General features: G+C 41.9%; 1 pseudogene; it reads left to right on the forward strand.

The window, feature by feature from the left end:
* LOC102856003 overlaps positions 1 to 5,651 on the forward strand; it is a 15,474-nt pseudogene extending 9,823 nt beyond the window's left edge.
* The last annotated feature ends 1,158 nt before the right edge of the window (positions 5,652 to 6,809 follow it).

Here is a 6,809-nt window from a genome sequence, read left to right on the forward strand (position 1 = left end):
TTAGAAAATATTTAAAAAACAATATAGGTGTTCTGATCTGTTTCTGTTAAAAATACAACTTTATTTCAACATAAAAAAAAACAAACCTCACAAGCTGACATCATTGCTCTTTAGAACTTTGGAGAAGTCCATGACAGTAGATTTTCCTGATGCGATATGTCTCCTGATCTCCTGATTGCCGTTTCCAAGGGTGTTGACTGTAGATCCCCGCAAGATGAAATCATTGACAACTTTAGCCTTTTTTCCATCTATCATGATGTTGCCCATTGGTCCAAAGGTGAAGATCTTTATTTTCTTGATATTGAGAAGCAATCCATACGGAAAGCTGCAATTCTTGATCTTCTGCACTAAGCACTTTAGGTCCTGCTCACCTTTAGTTAGGAAGGTTGTGTCATCCGCATAACACAAGTTGTTGATGAGATGATGCCACACTCTCCTTCGTAAAGTCCAGCTTCTTAAATGATTTGGTCAGCATACAAATGGAATAGCTCTCTCAGTCCCACCAATTATGGCATCTTCCCCCAATGCCTTCAACAAGCTCAAGCATAGGTTCTCAGCACTCATCCTGTGGGGCTGCAGTTCTCGCTCAGCTCTGTCACATACTGTTCTCTGGTTTTCCATCACTTCTGCTGCAGCTGCTGCTGTATCTCACTCTTGATCTGTCTCCTTCTTTACAGGAATCTCTCCTTCCTAGAAGGACTTTACACTGCCTTCTCTGCTTCTTCTTTCTTGCTAATAGTGAGTTTCTCATTTTCTCCCTTAAATGGTACTCAATATAAGACAGGTGGGATTGGAAAAACTGACCAAACCTCTCATTAGTAGTCTGTATACCTTTCTTGAAGGTTCTCATCCACAAAGTGATTTTTATTTCATTCGTATCATTAGCATAGCCATGTAGTGAAAGTCAAAAACAAAAAAGTCCGTTTTGGATAATTAAGCTACTGCACCACATTACTCTTCAAAAGAAGCAGAAGAAAGAAAATTTTTTAAATGAAAGATTCATCACTAAATGTTATTTCACAGTAGACGAGCCCATGTGATCAGCAGACTTGTTCAAAAAGTCCTCTAGGAATTTCCTTTCTGTGCACAAGCTCCATTCTTAATAAAATCTTTGCATTCCCCATGAAATTCTGAACTAAATAAACATTAAATTTTTGTTGACTGAAGGAAGGGTACAGAAAATATTTAATTATAGGCTGCAAACCTGGAAAAAAATATCATGGAGTTTGATACCAATTGTTCATATTTTATTCTTTAAAAATAAAATTGGTAGGAAGAACAAGGAAAGGGTCCTTAGGGGAGCTCTGGTGGCCTAGTGGCAAGGAGTTGCAACTACAATCCCAGAGGCTCACGGTTCGAATCCACCAGATGCTCTGCTGGGAAAGGAGGGACAATCTCTTCCTGTACCAGTCAGATCTGATTTGATGGCACACTCACACAAAAATAATAAAATAAAATAAAATAAAATAAAATAAAAAGGGTCCTTGCCAAAATATTAATTGAGGATGTGGCCTGAGCATCTTCTGAAGCATTAAGCCAACCTATACAGAAAGGTATTGTCAGCTTTGAAGAGTAGTTCCTGTGCATGCAGAATTAAAAATGACCTAATTTTTCCTATATCTCCATAATTAACAAAATAATTATTGATCAGCACCAAGCACATACTCTCTGGAGACATGATTTGTTTGAGCGCTTAGCTTTTAGAAAGCTTAAATCACTCTAGTGAGTATTAAAAAATGAATTGATAGTAAATGTGGTATAATTAATCCACCTATTCTATTTGCACATGAACATCTTTTCATGCTAAATATCGCATTCATTTAGGAGAGAAAACAAATGTATTACTGTGACAGAATAAAAAATAAATTGGAACTTTTATTTTCCCTGTGCTGCTTCCTTGTTTTTCATGTACTCTGAAGGTTTATATATTGTGCAAGTTAAATATATTTCTGAACTTTCATCTGCAAATTAAAGTGCATAAAATAGTCTAGAGAAAGGATTCAGGTAATAATCTGAACCTTCTAAAAAGGGCGTGCACTAGTGCTAAGGTGTTTGCACCCTTTGCTCTCCAGTCATGCACACTTTTTTTCTTTTTTTTTTTTTTTTTTGGTATCACTGTCTGTAGGTCACCATTGGTGCCACATGCCCCAGACCACCAGCAGGTGGAATTCCTGCTGGTTCTGGTTAATAAGAGTTGCCAGTGGAGGGGAAAAGGAGTCAGATATGTCTCTCTGGCTCTCCGCCTCACATTTTGGCATGTCTCCAGGAAGATTTTAATCTCCTTTTTGTCTCCAGCTCTCTACAAATATACCTGCCAAGGATCCCTGGTCCTTGGCCTTTGATAATACCGTCCATCCCTTCTTGTTCACTACTGTTGTTGTTGTTGTTGTTGTTGCCATTGAGTCAGAACCAACTCGTAGTTGGCCCTCCAGTGGTTTTTCAGAGGCATTAAATCACAATGGAGGAGATTGCCCATCCTTCTCCCATGGAGTAGCTGGTGGATTTGAACTGTGTGCCTTTTGGATTACAGCACAGCTTTTTACTACTAGGTCACCAGAGCTCCCTCGCCAGAAGTAATAGTGACTTTTGGTTGTTGCTGAATTCTGGATTGTCTCACTATCCTCTGTTATTTCACAACTCTTACATTTCCCCTGTCATCATTTTTTAAAAATATTTATTTCCCCGTTACGAAAATTTAAAGCAGTTTCTGTCTCCCTGTTTGTTGTTTGAGTCTAGCAAGTTCCTTTGACTTAGAGTGACCCTATCAACCACAAAGCTGAACCTTGCCCTACCCTGCACTATTTTACCACCTCTGCTATGTTTCAGCCTACTGCTATAGTCACTATAAGTGTCAATACATTTTGTTAAGGGTCTTCCTCTCATTAACTAACCCTCCACCTTTCCCAGCATGATGTCTTTTTCTAGGGACTAGCCCCTCCTGACAGTGTGCCCGGAGTACGTGAGACAAAGTTTCACCATCCTTGCTTCTAAGGAGCACCATGGTTATACGTCCTCCTAGACAGACTTCTTTTAGCCACCCACGGTATATTCAGTACTCTTCTCCAACACCACAAGTCAAATCGATTGTCCTTCCAGCATCCTTAGTCACTGTCCAAGTTTCAAATGCTTAGGAAGCAAGTAAGAAGACCGTGGCTTGGATCAGCATATCCTAGTCTTGAAACCAGCATCTTGGCTCTTTAGCCCTTTGAAGACATCCTTGAGTGCTGATCTTAACAAGAGATGATGGCTCATCTTTTTTCCTCTGAGTAGTTGGTGGATTTGAACTTCTGAAGATATGTGCCATTTTGGTTAGCAGTATAAGATGTTACCAAATCTACCACCAGAGCTGTGGAGTCCTACAAATTTCAATACAGAATGTTTAGGAATTAGAAACTAACCTAGTTTCCACCCTGCTGGGTCATACAGGTGTCGCCAGGCCCACCTCCCTCATGAACATCCAATGTGAGGCCAGAGGACTTGAAGAACATGCAGCATTGCCTGTCAGAAAACCTCTGCCTGTCGGAGAAGCTTTGCCTGCTGGAGAACTACCAGATGAAGTACTACTTCTACTGTGGTCTCTCCTGGGCCCAGCTCTCCCCAATAGCTGAGGATAAGAATGACAAGACCTGGCTTTATCTTCCAGGATACTGGGAAGACTAAAGGTAAATAATCCAATAGAAAAATGGGCACAGGATATGAACAGGCACTTCACCGAAGACGACATTCAGATGGCTAACAAACACATGAAGAAATGCTCAAAATCCCTATCCCTAAGAGAGATGCAAATTAAAACAACTATGAGATATCATCTCACCCCAGTCAAAATAGCAAAATTTAACAGAACATCAAGCAACAAATGCTGGTGAGATCGTGGAGAAACTGGAACCCTGATTCACTGTTGGTGGGAGTGTAAAATGGTGCAACCCCTGTGGAAAGCAGTATGGCGCTTTCTCAAAAAGTTGCAAATAGAGATTTGACCCAGCAATTCCACTACTGGGAATATACCCTGAAGAGACCATAGCTGACATCCAAGCACACCCATGTTTATTGCAGTTTTGTTCACAATAGCAAGGAGTTGGAAACAACCTAAGTGCCCATCAACAAACGAATGGCTAGAGAAGCTGTGGTATATTCGCACAATGGAATACTATGCTGCATTAAAAAACAAGGAACTCACGCAATAGTATTCAAAATGGTTGACTCTGGAGAACATTATGCTGAGTGAAATATCCCAGTCACAAAAGGACAAATATTACATGATGCCACTGTTGTAGAATGGGACTGTCCTTGGGGTTGGGGAGAGACTGAGTCAGATGGGTTCAATAATGTATACTGCACTGAAACAGAGGAGGGAGAAAACTGTTTAAAAGAGATATATGACTAGGTACTTCTGTCATCACAGGAGTCTAGAGCGAGGGCTACATGGTGGAGGGGACCTGGGGGAGGGTTTGTAAAACAATGAAAGAATCCTTTCTTTTACTTTTCTGTAATTTTTTACTCATGTACTTGTAACTTGTTAGTCAAATTTGTGTCTTCTAGGTTGCAACACCCCCATGATACATCTTCAAGGATATGAACATGTACGGCCAAGCACAATCAATAAGAGTGCATCTAAATTCCAAAATCAATCTCCATAAAAGTCTATGTGTTTCCTACTGCCAAAGGGGCCCTTTAGAGTAGTGAGAGAAGATCTTCACCCTGAAACCCACAGCGTCCCTTTTCAGCAGGAAGTAGCTGAGAGAATATGCCATCCCCTTTTCCTTATGAATCAGGGTGAAGTCTCTCTCAGGGAGGAGTGATAGGGAATGGCAAAGGACACACCGACAAAGGAGATTAATCAGAACTGACTTTGACAAGCACTGTGGCAATTGGACAATTAAAACAGACATTCGGATGGCGGGGAAGAAGAATAAACTGGGGAGGAGGGTAGAGAGAATGGTGCAGCAATGAAGGAATGAAAACCCAAAATCCCTGTAAATGTTCATTAAAACTAATAAAATTTAATAATAAAAAAAAAGACCTGGCTTTAATGCAAGAACACCTAGATGGCATACCACATGGACACATCACCTCACTAGCTGTGAAGTGTTCACTCCACTGCCTTGGCCTGGCACAGAAGCTAATGGACCAGGCCTCCCGAGTTATGATTGAGAACTTCAATGCCAAATATGTCTCCCTGCAAGTAAGAAAAAAGTAACCCAGCTGCCATGCATCTCTATTCCAACACTCTCAACTTCCAGATCAGAGAAGTGGAGCCCAAATACAACACAGACTGGGAAGATGCACATGCCATGAAATGAGACCTCACCCAGATGGCATATGGGCCGAGACGGCACCTGGAACTGAAGGAGAAGGACAGACATGTGGTACTGGTACTGGGGGACACTGAGGACAAGGTGGAGGCCAAAGGAAACTTTCTCCCAAGCTCAGGTGAAGCCTGTCGGAAGAATAAGGGCTGAAGATAGTGGTGGTGACAGCAAGAACCTCAGTGAGGTCAGTGAGACATCAGGGACAGCTCCGGGGCCTCAGACTCGGCCTTGAGAGCCTGCTCCCTGCACAGGTCTTCCTCCATGCCCCTTTGGATCGCCACAGCTCAGCCTCTTCCCACTGTGATGATTGTTATGTGTCGTCGAGTCACGTGCAATTCATAACGATACCGTGTACAACAGCTCTGAACCCTGCTCTATCCTAAGCCAACCTCACCATCTCTGACACACCTACACCCATTACTCCAGTCACTGAATCAATCCATCTCATCCAGGGTTTTCCTGTCTTGCACTGTACATCCACCCTCCCAAGCATGACATCTTTTTCCAAGGACTTGTCCCTCCTTGCAACGTGACTAAAGTATGTCAGACGGAGCTTTAGAATACTTGCTTGTCTCCAAGGAGCAGCCTGGTTTCACTCTTCCTAGGATGAACCTGTTTGTTCTCCTAGCATTCCATGGTATATTCAAGTTCATCCCATGGCTTTGGGAGAGGAAAAACATAGAAAGGAACTAGTCCAACCTACTCATTCTAAGCACACATATAAAACAGAAAGGTTAAAATGTTTGTGCCTTCCTTGTACCAACTAATTTTTTTAAGAAATCAGAAAGAAATTAGGAAAAGAAAATTCCGAGAATATAGTGTAAGTAGTGGTAAAACACTGATGTGCCAAATGCAATAATGGTTTACCCATGGTGGACAGTGTTTGGTGGAGCTTCCCAATTAAAACAAGCTTGGAAGGAGGAGTGGCATCCACTTCCGAAATGGCTTGGCCTCCGGAAACTCTATAAACAGTGCTCAGGGCTTTTGTTCATAGTGTCACTATGAGTCATCTCTGACTGGACAGCACTTAACAACAACAGTGGTAAAGCCATCAGCCTGTAAGTACCCATTTTTAATCTACCAGCTGCTCTGTGCTAAAAAGATGGCAATCTCCCATATTGATTTATTGCCTCTGAAAACCCATTGAAGGGTCAGCCATGACTGGATAGCTACTCAGGGATACATAACAATAGGTGGCAAAATATGTGCAGATTCTGTTCAACTTGATAATGAAATGCTAAATGCATGTTTTAAGGCAGGATATCTTCTCCCTTAACCCCCACCCCCACCCCCACCAAAGAAGTTAGACAGAAGAAAGGCCCCTTGCTTTCCCAGCTAGAATGGCTTGAGAGATGATCAGCTGTGACTAGCAAGGAAAGAGGGCCAAGTTTCCAGGGTGTGTGTGCACATTTCTTTTGCTCATAATTAATAGGCCCTGTGCTTGCTAAGTTTTTGGAAAGCAGCTCGAAGCCTACCCAGGTAATGCCTTCTGACAACATT

The sequence above is a fragment of the Elephantulus edwardii genome, unplaced genomic scaffold (assembly GCF_000299155.1).
Source record: "Elephantulus edwardii isolate Elephantulus edwardi_28Jun2011 unplaced genomic scaffold, EleEdw1.0 scaffold00036, whole genome shotgun sequence".
In the NCBI taxonomy this organism is placed as follows: Eukaryota; Metazoa; Chordata; class Mammalia; order Macroscelidea; family Macroscelididae; genus Elephantulus; species Elephantulus edwardii.